Source organism: Oryx dammah, unplaced genomic scaffold (assembly GCF_014754425.2).
Source record: "Oryx dammah isolate SB20612 unplaced genomic scaffold, SCBI_Odam_1.1 HiC_scaffold_25, whole genome shotgun sequence".
NCBI lineage: Eukaryota > Metazoa > Chordata > Mammalia > Artiodactyla > Bovidae > Oryx > Oryx dammah.
The window spans coordinates 38,903,316-38,923,243 of NW_024070209.1; the positions used below are offsets into that span (position 1 = coordinate 38,903,316).

The 19,928-nt window shown below is 37.1% G+C and overlaps 1 long non-coding RNA gene across 1 annotated transcript; it reads right to left on the bottom strand.

Annotated features, from left to right (window-relative positions):
* Positions 1 to 5,692: 5,692 nt before the first annotated feature.
* On the bottom strand, positions 5,693 to 18,973 carry LOC120851836. The gene is made up of 3 exons (XR_005718421.1): positions 18,962 to 18,973; positions 13,574 to 13,576; positions 5,693 to 5,770 (listed from the first exon to the last, which is right to left on the bottom strand). It is a non-coding gene; the product is annotated as an uncharacterized LOC120851836 (long non-coding RNA).
* Between the last annotated feature and the right edge of the window lie 955 nt (positions 18,974 to 19,928).

Genomic DNA, 19,928 nt, shown 5'->3' on the forward strand with positions numbered 1-19,928 from the left:
GTCTTTACTCCATTGTATATTCTTGCCTCCTTTGTCAAAGATAAGGTGTCCATATGTATGTGGATTTATCTCTGGGCTTTCTATTTTGTTCCATTGATCTATAGTTCTGTCTTTGTGCCAATACCATACTGTCTTGATGACTGTGGCTTTGTAGTAGAGCCTGAAGTCAGGCAAATTGATTCCTCCAGTTCCATTCTTCTTTCTCAAGATTGCTTTGGCTATTCGTGGTTTTTTGTATTTCCATACAAATCTTGAAATTATTTGTTCTAGTTCTGCCGGTATCTTGATAGGGATTGCATTGAATTTGTAAATTGCTTTGGGTAATATACTCATTTTCACTATATTGATTCTTCCGATCCATGAGCATGGTATATTTCTCCATCTATTAGTGTCCTCTTTGATTTCTTTCATCAGTGTTTTATAGTTTTCTTAAAAGCATATTTCTAAATAATCTATGGGTCAAATATATTTTAAAAGAAACAGTTTAAATAACTGAAATGGCATGACAAATGCGTTGAACTCTAATGTATCTTGCTGTGTGGAACTGATAGAAAGTAGGACTGGAAAACAGACAGGAGGACAGGATTCAGAACGCAAAAAGCTTTCCTGAGCATAATAAGTGTAGTCTGTATTCTGTAAGTGAAACTGCACCACTGATGTCACTGAGCTCATATATGCATTTTGGAACTATCTTTACAGGAGATATAGACACACCAATATAAAAATAGGATCTGCCATATGGTAACTATTTTTAAGGAACCATCAATCCCTCTCCTGGGCATATATCCAGAGAAAACCATAATTTGAGAAGATACATGCACCCCAATATTCACTGCAGCACTATTTACAATAGCCAGAACATGGAAGCAACCTAAACGTCCATCAACAGAGGAATAGATGAAGATGTGGTACATATATATAATGGAATATTACTCAGCCACAAAAGAGAACAAAATGCCATTTACAGCAACCTGGATGAACCTAGAGATTGGCATACTGAGTGAAATAAGTCAGACAGAGAAAGATAAACATCATATGCTATCACTTTTGTGCATGCACGCATGCTCATTCACTTCAGTTGTATCTGACTCTTTGCGACCCTATGGACTGTAGCCCTCCAGGCTCCTCTGTCCATGGGATTCTCTAGGCAAGAATACTGGAGTGGGTTACCATGTCCCCCTCCAGGGGATTTTCCTAACCTAGGGATCAAAAATATGTCTCCTGCATTGTAGGCAGATTCTTTAGCTACTGAGCCACCTAGGAACCCCTTGGAATCTGAAAAAATAAAAAGGTACAAATGAACTTATCTACAAAACAGAAACAGAGTTACAGATATATAAGACAAAGTTATGATTACTGGGAGATAATGGAGGAGGCAATAAATTGGGAGACTTATATTGACATATACATGTGCTATATATAAAAGATACTTAATAAAGACCTCTCCTTCATGGATCGCACTCATGTGGTGGTGAAGGGGCTTGCATAACTCAATAAAGCTATAAACCATGCCATGCCAGGTCAGTCAAGATGGGCGGGTCATGGTGGAGAGTTCTGACAAAACTGGAGGAGAGAATTGCTAGCCACTCTAGTATTCTTGCCATAAGAATCCCATGAACAGTAAAAAAGGCAAAAAGATATGACACTGGAAGATGAGCCCCACCCTGCAGGCCAAAAGTGGTCCAATATGCTATTGGGGAAGAGCGAGGGGCAATTACTAATAGCTCCAGAAAGAATGAAGAGGCCTGGCCAAAGAGGAAATGAAGCTCAGCTGTGGATGGGTCTGGTGATGAAAGTAAAGTCTGATGCTGTAAAACACAATACTTCATTGGAACCTGGACTGTTAAGTCCATGAATCAAGGTAAGTTGGACGTAATCAAGCAGGAGATGGAAAGAGTGAACATCGACATCTGAGGAATAAATGAACTAAAATGGACGGAAATGGAAGATTTAATTCAGATGACATTATATCTACTACTGTGGGCAAGAATCCCTTGGAAGAAATGGAGTAGCCCTCACAATCAACAAGAGTCCAAAATGAAGTACTTGGGAGCAATCTCAAATATGGCAGAACGATCTTGGTTCATTTCCAAAGCAAATCAATCAATATTGAATTCAACATCACAGTAATTCATCATCAAAGTAATTCAAATCTATGCCCCAACCATGACGGCTAAAGAAGCTGAAGTTGATCAGTTCTCTGAAGACCAACAAGACTTTCTATAACTAAAACCAAGAAAAGATGTCTTTTTCATCATAGGGGATTAGAATGCAAAAGTAGGAAGTCAAGATATACCTGGAATAATAGGCAAAGTTGGCCTGTAGTACAGAATAAAGCAGGGCAATGTCTAACAGATTTGTCAAGAGAACACACTAGTCATAGCAAACACCTTTCAACAACACAAGAGACAGCTTCACACATGGACATCACCAGATGGTCAATATCGAAGTCAGAATGATTATATTCTTTGCAGCCAAAGATGGAGAAGCTCCATACAGTCAGCAAAAACAAGACCTGGAGCTGACTGTGGCTCAGATCATGAGATCCTTTTTGCAAAATTCAGGCTTAAACTGAAGAAAGTAGGGAAAAGCACTAGGCCATTCAGGTACTTGTTGTTGTTCAGTTGCTAAGTCATGTCTGGCTCTTTGCAACTCTATGGACCACAGCATGCCAGGCTTCTCTGTCTTTCATTGTCTTCCAAAGTTTGCTCAAACTCAAATCCTCTGAGTTGGTGATGCATCTCATCCTCTGTCCTGTCTTGTTCTCCTGCCTTCAATCTTCCCAGTCATAGGATATTTTCCAATGGGTTGGCTCATCACATCAGATGGCCAATGTACTGGAGCTTCAGATCCAGCATCAGTCCTTCTAAAAAATATTCAGGGGTAATTCCCTTAAGGATTGACTGGTTTGACTTTTTGCTGTCCAAGAGACTCTCAAGAGTCTTCTCCAGCACCACAAATCAAAAGGATCAAAACTTCTGTGCTTAGTCTTCTTTATGGTCCAGCTCTCACAACCATACATAACTACCAGAAAAACCATAGCTTTGACCATATACTCCTTTGTTGGCAAATTGATGTCTCTGCTTTTTAATATGTTGCGTAAGTCTGTCATAGCTTTTCTTTCAAGGAGCAAACATCTTTTAATTTCATGGCTGCTGTCACTATCCACAGTGATTTTGGAGGCCAATGAAATATAGTCTGCCACTGTTTTCGACTTTTTCCCCATCTGTTCACCATGAAATGATGGGATCAGATGCCATGATCATCATTTCTTGAATGTTGAGTTTTAAGCCAGGTTTTTCACACTCCTCTTTCACCTTCATCAAGAAGCTCTTTCTTTCCTCTTGTCTATCTGCCATTCAGTTCAGTTCAGTTCAGTTCGTTTCAGTCTCTCAGTCGTGTCTGACTCTTTGTGACCCCATGAATCACAGCACGCCAGGCCTCCCTGTCCATCACCAACTCCTGGAGTTCACTCAAACTGACATCCATCGAGTAGGTGATGCCATCCAGCCATCTCATCCTCTGTTGTCCCCTTTTCCTCCTTCCCTCAATCTCTCCCAGCATCAGAGTCTTTTCCAATGAGTCAATTCTTTGCATGAGGTGGCCAAAGTACTGGAGTTTCTACCATTAAAGTGGCATTATTTGAATATCTGAAGTTGTTGATATTTCTCCCAGAAATCTTGATTCCAGCTTGTGATTCATCCAGCTGGCATTTTGCATGAAGTTAAATGGAACAACAGACTGGTTCCAAATAGGTAAAGGAGTACAGCAAGGCTGTATATTGTCACCCTATTTATTTAACTTATATGCAGAGTACATCATGAGAAACACTGGGCTGGAGGAAGCACAAGATGGAATCAAGATTGCTGGGAGAAATATCAATCACCACAGATATGCAGATGACAGCACTCTTATGGCAGAAAGTGAAGAAGAATTAAAGAGCCTCTTGATGAAAGTGAAAGAGGAGAATGAAAAATTGGCTTAAAACTCAATATTCATACAATTAAGATCATGGCATCCGGTCCCATCACTTCATGGGAAATAGATGGGAAAACAGTGGAAAAAATGAGAGACTTTATTTTTCTGGGCTCCAAAATCACTGCAGATGGTGATTGCAGCCATGAAATTAAAAGATGCTTACTCCTTGGAAGGAAAGTTATGACCAACCTCGACAGCATATTAAAAAGCAGAGACATTACTTTGCCAACAAAGGTCCATCTAGTCAAGGCTATGGTTTTCCAGTGGTCATGTATGGATGTGAGAGTTGGACTATAAATAAAGCTGAGTGCCAAATAATTGATGCTTTTGAACTGTGATGTTGGAGAAGACTCTTGAGAGTCCCTTGGACTGCAAGGAGATCTAACCAGTCCATCCTAAAGGAGATCAGTCTTGGGTGTTCATTGGAAGGATTGATGTTGAAGCTGAAACTCCAATACTTTGGCCACCTGATGCGAAGAACTGACTTATTGGAAAAGACCCTGATGCTGGGAAAGTTTGAGGGCAGGAGAAGAAGGGGATGACAGAGGATGAGATGGTTGGATGGCATCACCAACTCAATGGACATGGGTTTAGGTGGACTCCGGGAGTTGATGATGGACAGGGAGGCCTGACATACTGTGGTTCATGGGGTCACAAAGATTCAGACATGACTGAACAACTGAACTGAATTGAACTGAATAAGCAGAGTGACAATATACAGCCTTAACATACTACTTTTTCCAATTTTCAACCAGTTCATTTTCCCAAGTCCAGTTTTAACTGTTCCCTCTTGACCTGCCTACAGGTTTCACAGGGGTCAGGTATGGTGATCTGGTATTCCCATATCTTCAAGAATTTTCCACAGTTTGTTCTGAGCTACACAGTCAAAGGCTTTCACATTATCAATGAAACAGAAGTAGAAGTAGTTTTTCTAGAATTCCCCTCCAAGGAGGCAAAGGAGTTGTCTTAAGAGGCTTTACAAATAACTCAGAAAAGAAGTGAAAGGCAAAGAAGAAAGGGAAAGATATATCCAACTGAGTGTAGATTTCCAGATAATAGCAAGGAAAGACAAGCAAGCCTTAAGTGAACAATGCAAAGAAATAGAGAAAAAACAATTTAATGGAAAAGACTAGCAAGCTCTTCAAGAAAATTGGAGATACCAAGGGAAACTTTCACACAAAGATGGGCACAATAAAGGACAGAAATAGCAAGGGCCTAACAGACACAGAGAGATTAAGAAGAGACAGTTAAAATACACAGAAAAACTATGCCAAAAAATTCTTAATGACCTGGATAGTCACGATGCCTAGAGCCAGACATCCTGGAGTGTGAGGTCAAGTGGACCTTAGGAAGTGTTACTACCAATAACACTAGTGGAGGTGATAAAATTCCAGTCAAGCTACTTCAAATCCTAAATGATGATACTGTGAGAGTGCTGAGGTCAATATGTCAGCAAATTTGGAACACTCAGCAGTGGCCACAGGACTGGAAAAGATCAGTTTTCATTCCAATCCCCAAAAAGACAACACCAAAGAATGTTCAAACTACCACCATACAATTGCACTCATTTCACATGCTAGCAAGTTAATGCTCAAAATCCTTCAAGCTAGGCTTCAGCAGTACATGAACTGAGAACTTCCAGATGTACAAACAAGATTTAGAAAAGGCAGGGAAAATAGACATCAAATTGCCAACATTTGTTGGATCACAGAGAAAGCCATTTGCGTATGACCTAAATCAAATCCCTTTTCATTATACAGTGGAGGAGACAACTAGATTTGAGGGATTAGATCTGGTAAACAAAGTGCCTGAAGAACTATAGTCAGAGGTTCCTAACATTGGACAGGAGGTAGTGACCATAACCATCCCAAAGAAAAATAAATACAAGAGGGCAAAGCAGCTGTCTGAGGAGGCCTTACAAATAACTGAGAAAAGAAGAGAAGCAAAAGGTAAGGGAGAAAGGGAAAGATATATTCACTGAATACAGAGTTCTAGAGAAGAGCAAACGCCTCTTAAGTGAACACTGTAAAGAGATAAAATCAACAGAATGGGAAAGATTAGAGATCTCCAGAAAATTGGAGATATTGAGGGAACATGTCAGGAAAGGATGGGCATAATAAAGGATAGAAACTGTAAGGACCTAACAGAAGCAGAAGACATTAAGAAGAGGTGGCAAAAATACACAGAAGAACTATGTAGCACAGGGAACTCTACTCTACAATACTCTGCAATGGCCTATATGGGAAATACATCTAAAAAAGAGTAGACATATGTATAACTGATTCAATGCTGAAACTAACAGCACTGTAAATCAACTACAAAAAAAAATTTTTTTAATACAGTAGGCCAAATATTCCCAGCTAAGGCTAAAGTAGCATGACTAGAAAGGAATAATGCCAAATGATACCCAGGTGGTCAAAGTTGAAGTCAAAAGAACTTTGTGCTTCCTTACAGGTTGGAGGTAAAACAGAATATGACTTTAAAACATATTTGGTTTGGGCAACTAGATAGATGATGGTGCTCTTTACTGGGAGAAGTGAAAACAATTGTTTGTAATATGGAAATGTTAATTTTTAACAATTTAAGTACAAATTTTTTTTTTTTTAACAAACTGGTAACCAACTTAGACTATGATTCCAAAAGCCTTATTTTGAAACTCTCATTTTTATTCTTTTATAAACTACCTGAGAATAAAACTGTATAATTTTTATAAGCATGTTTTTCTTTACTCAAAAAGCTTCACTGAGATATAATCCACATATCACAACATATAGCCAACCAAAGTTTGCCACTGAATGGTTTCCAGTACATTCAGAGTTTTTTGCATCCACTGCTGCTATCTAATTTTAGAACGTTATCATCCCAAAATAAAGCATATATCCACTGGCAGTCACTCCCCGTTCCTCTCTCTCCCTAGCCTTAGGCAACCATTATCTACTTTCTGTCTCTATTAAATTTTACTATTCTAGCCACTTCATAAACATGGAATTATATGATACATGTTCATTTATGATTTGCTTCTTTCACTTAGTGTGTTTCCAAGGTTCATCCATGTTATAACATGCATCATTCACTTTTATTGCCAAATAATTTGTGATTGTATAGATATACCACATTTTGTTTATTCTTCAGTTGATCGACATGTGAATTCTTTCTAATTTTGATGGATGCCAATGGATAATGCTAATATGAGCATTCCAGTACAAATTTTTTTTTCACTTATGTTTTCATTTCTCTTGAGCCTATACCTAGGGGTAGATTAACCTAGCTTCAAAGTAGGCAAAGGATTTGAATAGAAGATATACAAAATGACCAAAAAGTACCTGAGAAGATGTTCAATACAATTAGTCATTAGGGAAACGCAACTTCCAACTACAATGAGATATTTTTCACATCCACTATATCTCTATCTACCTACATATACACAGACATGCATAAAATTTCTGCATTAATTACCTTCACTTTTTATCACTATATGAATGTTCATTACAGCAAGTTTCTACGTTTTGAAAGTGAAAGTTGCTCAGTCATGCCCGACTGATTGCAAGCACATGAACTATACAGTCCATGGAATTCTCTAGGCCAGAATCCTGGAGTAGGTAGCCATTCCCTTCTCCAGGGGATCTTCCCAACCCAGGGATCAAACTCAGGTCTCCCTCATTCAGGATGGATTCTTTACCAGCTGAGCCACAAGAGAAGCCCTTCTATGTCTTGAAATTACATTGAATATCTGTCATAGGAAAACAATATTCAATTTTACAACTTGCTTTATTACAGCAAGAATATTTTTTCTCCTACATGTAAAAAAAAAATAAACCCTACTTAATATATATAAACATGTCATTTCACTGTTAAAATTTTATGTTTATGCAAAATAATATTGTTAAATGTATCTTTTTATATAAATTTCAAAAGGTACACCTATGGAAATAAGAATCTGATACAAGTCATATGTGTCTAAGTATATTTGTGATGATAACAGTGAGTCTCCAAATGTCAGAGGTCATGAAACATTAACCATTTAAACAATTCTTGAAACTTATATAAAAAATTAGGGTTGTGGAGAGAAGATTATTTTAGCTTTCTTTGTACTTAACTTCTACATCATGTAATCATATGACAAAAAATAATAATTCTGAAGTTCATATAGAAAAACCATATGCTGGAAAACTGACGCCAGGAATTAGTAATTCTGTATTATTATGCCTACTCTGCCTCTTTCTATCTGAGAGAGAGCCTGGACTAGTCACTTAACCAATCTGACTTTCAGTGTCCTTATATGAAAAAAATAAAGGCATTGTGCTGAATTACCCATAAAATCACTGCCTACTCTAAATAATATGATTCAACCTATACTCTTGCATTTAAATATTCAAAGAATTCTAAATACACATACATCAAAATAAAGAAAAGCTCTTCTTTTTTAAAGGAATATTTTCCATAAGAGGTCTGAGTAGTAGGTTTCTCTTTTTGATGACTTTCTGAAATAGGTAGTGGGAGGAATGACCAGCAGAATGAATAAAGAATAATAAAAACTTATGTATCAGGCCACTTGACTATTCTACTAATCATTATTATTATTTTATTTCACAAAAACCTAAAAATTCAGCCAGGGATAGAGAGAAGCTGTGCAATTTGCTTGATTAGATGATAAATAATTTTATGGCTGATGATTTTTAAGATTCGTACAAATGTCACCAGCTACCACAAGGTCACTTTTGATAAGCAGAGCAGAGTCTTCTTAATTTGTGCAAACTGCTGGAAATCTGAAACTGCCAATTAAGAAATCATCTCAATCTCGTAGTTGCATGGTATATTAAAGTACATGGTATAGTACTTGACATCAAAGGAGAATATCAGTTAGTAATAAAGCCTTGAGTTATCCTAAGATGGGAAATATGTTTGCTAAAATAAGGACTACTCATTATGAATTTAAGCAAGGAACAACACAATAAAATATAAAACAAAATCATAACAGCATGAAGTGATTTAAGCTGAAGTTTAACAATTAACCCTGTTGAACTTTAACCCTCATGAAGTAGAACATTCTGTAAGTGCTAGTCATGAGTAATACATCATGTCAAGTCATAAAAAACAGTAAACTAGTCATCTCTGGCATTTGGTTCAATCAACTGAACATTTCATTTATTCATGCCAATTTAGCGGCTTTAACCACTTCTCTGGATATTATTCATTCTTTAGTAATCATACAAGAATAGCAGAATCAGGCAGATTCTTACATACTGGAATGAATACATATACACGCATTATCTTTCATTAATGAAAACAAGTTCTAATTTTTGTTACTAATATAGGGTCCACAGTTAATGCTAACTTATGTTAAGTTTCATTTTGGTCAAAGACTTCAAAAACATCCCTGGAGTGACTATTCCTTTAGAGTGGAAATTGATTTTCATTCACACTAGTATTTTCAGCACCTAGCGTAGAAAAGCAATCCATTTATTGAAATTTCTGTCAGTCAGAACATAGACAGTTGTAGTCTGTAATGGAATAATCCTTCTGTAAAAAGAACTTCCTATCTCAAAATTTTTTCAAAATTTATTTGAAGTATATATGATTTACAATCATTTCATGATTTCTGTAGGAAAAACTCTAGGCACTGGGATCACGCTGCATGAAAACCAAACCCGAATATCAGGGAGGCTGCAGAATCAGGCTTTCATCATTTCTTGGGGACCCAAATAAATTTCTCTCTAGAACAGCTGTAACAACAAACTGGTTCCAAATCAGGAAAGGAGTATGTCAAGGCTGTATATTGTCACCCTGCTTATTTAACTTATATGTAGAGTACATCATGAGAAATGCCAGGCTGGATGAAGTGCAAGCTGAATGAAGATTGCTGGGAGAAATATCAATAACTCCAGATATGTAGATGACACCACCCTTATGGCAGAAAGCAAAGAACTAAAGAACCTCTTGATGAAAGTGAAAGAGGAGAATAAAAAGTTGGCTTAAAACTCAACATTCAGAAAACAAAGATCATGGCATCTGGTCAAATAATTTCATGGTAAATAGATGGGGAAACAATGGAAACAGTGACAGACTTTATTTGGGGGGTTCCAAAATCATGGTAGATGGTGACTGCAGCCATGAAATTAAAACACACTTACCCCTTGGAAGAAAAGTTATGACCAACCTAGATAGCATATTGAAAAGTAGAGACATTACTTTGCCAACAAAGGTCCATCTAGTCAAGGCTATGGTTTTTCCAGTGGTCATGTATGGATGTGAGAGTTGGCCTATAAAGAAAGCTGAGTTTTGAAGAATTGATGCTTTTTAACTGTGGTGTTGGAGAAGACTCTTGAGAGTCCCTTGGACTGCAAGGAGATCTAACCAGTTCATCCTAAAGGAAATCAGTACTGAATATTCATTGGAAGGACTGATGTTGAAGCTGAAACTCCAATACTTTGGCCACCTGTTGCAAGGAGCTGACTGATTTGAAAAGACCCTTATGCTGGTAAAGATTGAAGGCGGGAGGAGAAGGGGACGACAGAGGATGAGATTGTTGGATGGCATCACCGACTCAATGGACATGAGTTTGAGTAAACTCTGGGAGTTGGTGATGGACAGGGAGGCCTGGCATGCTACAGTCTGTGGGGTCGCAGAGTCGGACACGGCTGAGCGACAACTGAACTGAGAACAGCTGTTCTCATCTGGGAGCAATTCTGCACCCAAGGGGCATTTAAGAATTAAAGATATTTTTTGTTGTCACAGTTGTGTGTATGAGTACTACTATCACCTAGTAGATTATTGAGCCTGGGGAAGCTGATAAACATCCTATAATGCATAGATCAGATCCCACAACAAGGAATCAACAGCCAGCATTGAGAAACTGCCCTAGATGAACCAACCAGTGGAGTCTGGCAAGGGGTGAGACCATCTGTGATTTTAGAAAGGAGATTGGGTTAGGTCCAAGGATGATGCTTTTGTAAACTTGTGCTTCTTCCAGAAGAACAGGTAACTTCCAGGCTGCTTGAATGCAGCTGAGAATGTGTGAGATTCGGTAGAAGATAAAAGCAGGAGTCTTCAATAATACACAGTACAGGAACACATGATCTATGAGGCACCCTCAGAATCTTGATAACCTAGGATCAAATCCCTGGAATATTAACTTTTCTTGAAGCTTCTCCTTTAGCAAACTGGATACTGATTGTGACTGCTGAGAATGCAAATCAGAAACACCATCTTGCCCCTGAAATGCCTGAGTATAACTTGGCAAAATGACTTTGCAGAAAGTCTTAGAAAGTCTATAAAATGTTTATTTTATGATAAGGAGAGGACAGACAGGTCTTTGAGTCTCTCCCTTTTATACTATCAAGATATCATTTGTGGTGTTTGTTCTGTTTTGTTGCTTGTCTAGTTTCCCACTGGTGAATTCTTGGAACCTAGCTAAAAAAAAAAAAAAAAAAAAAAAAAGAAATTATAATCCATGTTTGGTTCAGTGAACAAAATATATTAGTAAAGTTTTTTATTCTTAACTGAAATGAACTCTCAATTTACCAGGCTTATTTTCTCCACAAATGGTATAAAACTGCTTAAAAACCTAAATACTGTATTTACTTTAGTTTTAAACATATACTCATTTTTCACAATTCAGAATAAAGGATGAGGTCATAAAATTAGTCAACACTGGAAAAGTGACACGTATCTAATAAAACTGACACATAGTTGAATCTAGGATGTCTCATAAGCATAGTTTCATTCTTATGCAACTTCACTTGGTCACTTTATTAATACTTAATAGTATTCATTAGTTCTTTTCATACCCTAAAAAAGAGGATCAGCACTAAGAATAGAAGCACCAATTTCTGTGATTTGCCAAGAATTTGATCAGGCACAAGTAAACCATACTCTGGTAAAATTGTACATAACTTTGGGTTATGAAGGTTAGGATGAACTATTTCTGTGACTCCCTGTCATTGCTTAAAAGTATAACAAATTTTTAAACAGATCCTATATCTAGAACTAGCACAGAGATTAAATGACTACAAAGCAATATGCAGCAAGTTCTGATCAATTAGCAACATCCACAAAAGTCATGCTGGGTTAAAAAGTGCAGCAACACACATTTTTCACCCGAGTTCTTATGAGCAGTGAAAGCCTTGCACAATGTGCTTTTCAGGGCCCTCTCCAGTATACAGCTCAGCATATTGTGCAGTCTTCAGCCAGCATCTTTAGGTAGCATCCCTTCCCTGACAGGTGATTCTCAGCTGCAGACACTATTTCAATGCAATCAGCATTTCCATAGTCCAAAGTCCATACTGTCCGCAAGTAGGACCAAGCAATATATTTTTCCTAAATCACCTCACGCCAGCCAGTTCTGCAATAACTGCGAATATGCCATCTAAATGATCTACTTTTTTAAACAGAACATTTTAACTTAGACTTTTCAAAAGGAAGCAAGCCATATCAGAAAATTCCTTCTGGCAAAGGCTCCAGGATGCATTTTTTAGGATATACAACACCTCAGAAATGTTGCAACAAACATACATTGTAACTATTAAAATTACTTCACCCCTAACCACCAACATCATGCTTTCTGCATGTATTTTCTAGCAATAGAAGTCATCTTATTGTCCACTAGAAGGCTCATGATAGAAATATTAGAACCATCTTTTCATCAGCCTTTTCTGAAATTTTCAGTTTCAAGTTGTCTCACAAGTATCCATTCCACTTCCTAAATGGTTTTCAGATTCAGTATTTTCTTCCATCTTCTCCTGCAATAAAACTCAATGGCGTCTCACACTCCATCTTACCTAATCTGATCCACTATCCACACACTAGCAAGTATAACCTTTTAGAAAATAACACGTTTAAAATAGCAGCAAAGTAACAAGAATATTTACAAATCTACTATCCACTTTACTGTGCATGCTTCAGATAAGCAGATGACAGATGATTACTGGTAAAGAAACAGATGATAGATACATGAATGATATATAGTGGATAGATCAATGAATGATAAGATAGGATTGTGAAATAGTTAAGGTATACACAAATCATAAAAGTATCATAATAAACGTCTATGTAACAGGGCCTCAGCTTAAAAAATATTATTTCATGAAGCCCCAAAGCATGTCTTTTCCATCCTCTTCCCTTCTTTTTACCCAGAGATAACACTGTCTTGAAATCTGGCATTCATCATTCCCGTGCACATTATCTATGACTACTTGTGCATGTATGAACACACATTATGTAGAAGAGCTGTTTCTTTTTCCAAACTGTACAAAGATGCACCTCACTAGGAGGCTTGATTTTTTTCTGCCTCGTGTGATGATTTTGAAGTGTAACTGGGTAGCTGCTGTTCATTCATTTGAGCAACATGTGGTAAACATTCTACTGTAAAGTAACAACATTTATGTTTTCTTGTTAATGGATATTCAAGTCATTTTCAGTCTTTCCTATGACAAGCAATATTGCCAAGAACATCTTTTTTAAACCTGTGTTAGCAAAATCTCCCCAGGATGTAGAAACAGCGTGAAGAGTATGACCACCATTGACATTGTTGAATCATGCTAAATTCTACTGCCACCAACATAAATGAGAGTTCATAGAGTTCCATACTCTCGTCAACTTACTGAATTGTCAAAGTGGATTTTAATTCTTCAAATTTAATAGCTATTAAATGGAGTTCTCTAAATAATAAGTGAAATTGAGGATATGTTTCTGGGTCTGGGTTATGCTTCCATTTTTGTCCCCTCTTCCTCTCCTATGTTCATTCACTTGTTGTATCATTACTTTTCTCTTATTTATATGTAGGAATCCTGTCTTAATTCTAGATCCCAACTTTTTGTTAGATGCATTTCAAATACTTTTACATAGTTCAGATATTTGCTCTCATGTATGGCTTATATTTTAATTTTTATGGTGTCTCTTGATGACCAGAAACTTCTGATTTGAATATAGTCGTCATTAATAATTTCCTTTAAGATTTATGCTGTTTTGAAACTTAACTCATTTCTTAATTCAAGCTCATAAACCTAATTATTTCATTTACCTAATTATTTCATCCACCTAATTATTTATGTAGGGTGAAATAGGAATCCAATTGTCTTCATCAGGAAAACTAATTTTCGAGGCTGTTTACATACTTGGTCACTCTTTCCCAATAATTTTAATGACACCTCTGGAATATAAGTATTTAAGTATTCACATAGGTGTTTTCAGCTCCCTAAAAAATACCAATTTTCTATTTGCCTATCTCAAGCAACTGCTGTACAACATAATCACAATTATTATGCTGGGAAGTAAGTTAGGTAAGGTCTATTTTCCATTAAAAAAAATTGAGCTATATTTGGTCTTTTGTAAATTCACTCATTTTATGAAGAGCTGTTAAAGACCCCGAATAAATATTTTAAAGTCTCAGTAGACACTAAACAGACAATATAAAATCTAGTATTCAGTTCAGTTCAGTCACTCAGTTGTGCCCAACTTTTTGCAACCCCATGAACTGCAGCATGCCAGGCCTCCCTGTCCATCACCAACTCCCAGAGTTCACTCAGACTCACGTCCATCGAGTCCGTGATGCCATCCAGACATCTCATCCTCTGTCGTCTCCTTCTCCTCCTGCCCCTAATCCCTCCCAGCATCAGAGTCTTTTTCAATGAGTCAACTCTTCAAATGAGGTGGCCAAAGTACTGGAGTTTCAGCTTTAGCATCATTCCTTCCAAAGAAATCCCAGGGCTGATCTCCTTCAGAATGGACTGGTTGGATCTCCTTGCAGTCCAAGGGACTCTCAAGAGTCTTCTCCAACACCACAATTCAAAAGCTCAATTCTTCAGCACTCAGCCTTCTTCACAGTCCAACTCTCACATCCATACATGACCACAGGAAAAACCATAGCCTTGACTAGATGGACCTTAGTTGGCAAAGTAATGTCTCTGCTTTTGAATATGCTATCTAGGTTGGTCATAACTTTTCTTCCAAGGAGTAAGCGTCTTTTAATTAAACTGAGGCAAATCAATGTCTCTTTAAGATGAGTAACTAAATTCAAAAACTTATTTTCTTTTATTCATCTTAAGTACTTCAGTAACACTTTGAAACTATTTCCTTTTGAAAAGTGTATAAAATTCTGTTAGGTCGATTCCTAAGTGGTTTATAATGTATTATATAATGTTATTTCTTTTTACTGGTGAGTAGTAGTTATGTAGTCTTTTTTTCAGTTGATATTGAAATCAGTAAACTTGCAAAACTATATTACTGGTTATGTACTTGTCTATATATGCTTTCCAGTTTTCCATGAAAGCAATCATATTCTTCAAAAATTTTTCCTTTTCTTTTCTGATGTTTTAACATTATGTCTCTATCTTGTAGCACTGACTAGTTTCTGTAGTCTGGCATTTTTTTCATTTCAGAATGTAGTGGGAGACTGCTAAACTTTTTTCAACTAGTATGATACTTGCTAAAGAATCTGAATAGATATCTTTTTTCAGGTTAAAGAAACTTCCTACTTTATCAGTTAGGACTACTTTGGGCTGAAAGTAAGAGTATCTAGCATTGTTATTTACAAAAAAGACAGTTAATTATCTCATAGAGCAACTAAAACCAATGGAGGTGATGGAATTCCAGTTCTGCTATTTCAAATTCTAAAAGATGATGCTGTGAAAGTCCTGAATTCAATATGCCAGCAAATTTGGAAAACTCAGCAGTGGCCACATGCCTGGAAAAGGTCAGTTTTCATTCCAATCTCCAAGAAAGGCAATGCCAAAGAATGCTCAAAGTACTGCACAATTGCACTCATCTCACATACTAGCAAAGGAATGCTCAAAATTCTCCTTCCCAGGCTTCAACAGTATGTGAACCATGAATTTCCAGATGTTCAAGCTGGATTTAGAAAAGGCAGAGGAACCAAAGATCAAATTGCCAACATCCATTGGATCACTGATAAAGCAAGAGAGTTCCAGAAAAACATCTACTTCTGCTTTATTAACTATGCCAAATCCTTTGACTGTGTGGATCACAACAAACTGTAGAAAATTCTTCAAAATATAGGACTACCAGACCACCTGACCTGCCTCCTGACAAATCTGTATGCCTGTCAAGAAGCAATAGTTAGAACTGGACATGGAACAACAGACTGGTTCCAAATCAGTAAAGGAGTACATCAAGGTTGTATATAGTCACTCTGCTTATTTAACTTACATGCAGAGCACATCATGAGAAATGCCAGGATGGATGAAGTACAAGCTGGAATCAAGATTGCTGGGAAAAATATCAATAACCTCAGATATGCAGATAACACAACCCTTATGGCAGAAAGTGAAGAAGAGCTAAAGAGCCTCTTGATGAAAGTGAAAGAAGAAAGTGAAAAGTTGGCTTAAAACTCAACATTCAGAAAACTAATATCATGGCATCTGGTCAAATCACTTCATGGCAAATAGATGGGGAAACAATGGAAACAGTGACAGACTTTATTTTGAGGGGCTCCAAAATCACTGCAGATGGTGATTGCAGCAATGAATTTAAAAGGTGCTTGCTCCTTGGAAGAAAAACTATGACCAACCTTGACAGCATATTAAAAAGAAACATTACTTTGCCAACAAAGGTCATAGCTATGGTTTTTCCTGTGGTCATGTATGGATGTGAGAGTTGGACTATAAAGAAAGCTGAGCGCTGAAGAATAGATGCTTTTGAACTGTGGTGTTGGAGAAGACTCTTGAGAGTCCCTTGGACCGCAAGGGAATCCAACCAGTCTATCCTAAAGGAAATCAGTCCTGAATATTCATTGGAAAGACTCATACTGATGCTGAAACTCCAATACTTTGGACATCTGATGCGAAGAACTGACTCAGTAGAAAAGACCCAATCCTGGGGAAAATTGAAGGCAGAAGGAGAAGGGGACAACAGAGGAAAAGATGGTTGGATGGCATCACTGACTCAATGGACATGAGTTTGAGTAAGCTCCAGGAGTTGGTGATGGACAGCGAAGCTTGGCATGCTACAGTCTATGGGGTCACAAAGAGTCATACACAAATGAGTGACTGAACTGAAAGGAAATGAAACCTGAATATTCACTGGGAGGACTGATGCTAAAGCTCCAATACTTTGGCCACCTGATGCGAAGAGCTGACTCATTGGAAAAGACCCTGATGCTGGAAAAGACTGAAGGCAAAATGAGAAGGGGGTGGCAGGGGATGAAATGGTTAGACAGCATCACCAACTCAAAGGACGTGAATTTGGGCAAACTCCTGGAGATAGTGAAGGATGGCGGAGTTGGCATGCTGCAGCCCATGGGGTTTCAAAGAGTTGGACATGACTTAGTGACTGAACAACAACATAGTGGGTCTAGGTTTGGGCAGCAGTTCACTGATAGCAGGGTACTGGATTAGAATCTTTAGTCTTCTCTTATGCCATAATTACAAGCATCACATCCACTTACAACCATGGTCAGTAAAAGAAAGAATGCATATCTCTTTTACCGGTAGGAAAGTCATTCCTAGAATCCTTCCATCAGAATTCTCTTTCCACTTCACTGTCCAGAACTGGGTCATATGACCATTCCTACACAAGAGAGACTAGAAAAGTGAATGGTTCGCTTTTTCACCTTGATAGTAAGAAGTAGGTAAGAAAAAAGTGTTTAGGAATGGGTATTGGATGGATTAAAAAAAAAAAGAAGTGACACATTTTATCTGTCTTTCATCTGCTAGGAGATTTTATTTTTTTATCTATGAAGCATTGCTGAAATTACATTTATTTTTACTGCTTCTACAGAAATAATCATATAGACTTTTAAATTTGATCTATTAATTATATATAATTTTGATAGATTTTTAAATACTAAAGCATTCTTGCTTTTCCTGGGATCAACTGCAATTGGTCAAAATTATTTTTTTATGTACTGCTCAGTTAAATACATTAGGATTATGGGAGACTTTTTCCATTCAAATTCATAGGTGAGATTTTCTATAATTTTTTCTGAAGTTTTTATTATCTCATTTTGATCTCAATATTACACAAGACTCACTAAAATGAATTATCTCATTTCTATCTTCTGTTTTCCACAGAAAAATTCACATAAAGACTATTGATTCGGTAGGCTAATTCACCATCATGTATTTTCTTATTTTCATATTTTGGAATTGTGTGCCCAATAGGCTACAGAAGCCATTAATTTTTTGTGCCACCACTGACAGGGTAAGGTATCAGATACCAAAGCTCATGGCTTTATACTACTTGAGTTTCTGTTATGTTTTTGATCTGCATAAATAAGTTTGGTCTGGATCCCAACTGCATATTGGGGGGGGTGGTGCTACTGTTTTTATATATACTATTTTATATCATTGCTATTTGCTTAATATTGAAGAACTTCATATAAACTCATGTACAATCTTGATCAAAAGCCCAAAACAATTCTTCGAAATGTGGTCTAGCATAGCCTGCAATATTTAGCTCTTGCCTATCTCTCCTCCTGTGCGCCTACCTATTTCTCTCCTAATCTTTATGCTTCATTCAAGCAGGCCTACATTTGGTTCCTAAATTGAATATCTTTCCATCTTAAGGATCTTTTAATATTTCCAAACCTAGCCTGAAATCCTCTCCCATTCATGCATAGTCTGGTATATCATTACACCATATCATCTTACTAAACATCACTCAAGTTTAATACATGTGTCCATTCTCAGAGAAGGCTTTTTTTCCTCTTTCTCATTCTTGCTTAGTTCCAGTCCCCATTAAGGCCCACACAGTATCATGTGTTTTCTTTTCACAGAATTTATCACAATTGTAATTAAATAAATATTTGGTTACTGATGTACATCCAAAACTAGATAGTAATCATTATGAAATATAGATTCAATTGCTCAGATTAGATGTATCCATAGAATGACTCAATGTGCATGAGTTTGGGCAAACTCTGGGAGATAGTGAAGGATAGGGAAACCTGGTGTGCTGAAGTCTATGGGGTCGCAAAGAGTTAGACACAATAGAGCAACTGGACAACAACAACAATAGAATTAAGGCTAACATAGATAGAGTAAAAAAAAAATCATGTAGCAAAGAAGGACTGATGATAGAAAGTGGAAAATATGAATCAACACTTTTAGGCAAAGAAGTAGAAATGTACTTAAGAACTTAGCCTTGTATGCACACTACAAATTTATCATTGTAATTCAGAGCCACCATTTATAATTCTTTCTGGACAATATAACATAGGAGTAGGTTGCATATTATTTATCACTAATAATAGAGAAATGAGGCTTCCCTGGTAGCTCAGCTGGTAAAGTATCTACCTACAATGCAGGAGATGCCAGTTCAGGAAGATCCCCTGGAGAACGGATAGGCTACCCACTCCAGTATTTGGGGGCTTCCTTGATGGCTCAGATGGTAAGAATCTGCCTTCAAGGCAGTAGACCTGGGTTTGATCCCTGGGTTGGGAAGATCCCCTAGAGGAGGGAATGGAAACCCAATCCAATATTCTTGTCTGGAGAATCCCCATGGACAGTGGAGACTGTCAAACTATAGTCCATGAGGTCACAAAGAGATGGACATGACTGATTGACTAAGCACAGCACAGAAATAGGAAAATTATTAAATTTTTAAAGATTAAAAATGAATTACAACAGATTCATGATTAGACATAATAAAATCACTTCAGTTCACTCACATTATAACACACACAGATGGAGACACAGCTTAAGAATGAGAAATTTCTACAATGAGATATAACCTTACATCCAGCAAGATGGATACTATTAAAAAAAATACAGAAAACAGCAAGTGTTGATGAAGATGTGGAAAAATTAGAACACTTGCAAACTGTTGGTAGGAATGTAAAATAGCCCAGCCACCATAAAAACTGGAGGCTTCTCAAAAAATTAAAAACAGAATGACCATATGATCCAGCTATTCAATTTCTAGGTAAATAACCAAAATAACTGAAAGCAAGCTCATGAAAAATTTTGTGCATGCTTGTTCATAGTAGTATTAGTCAC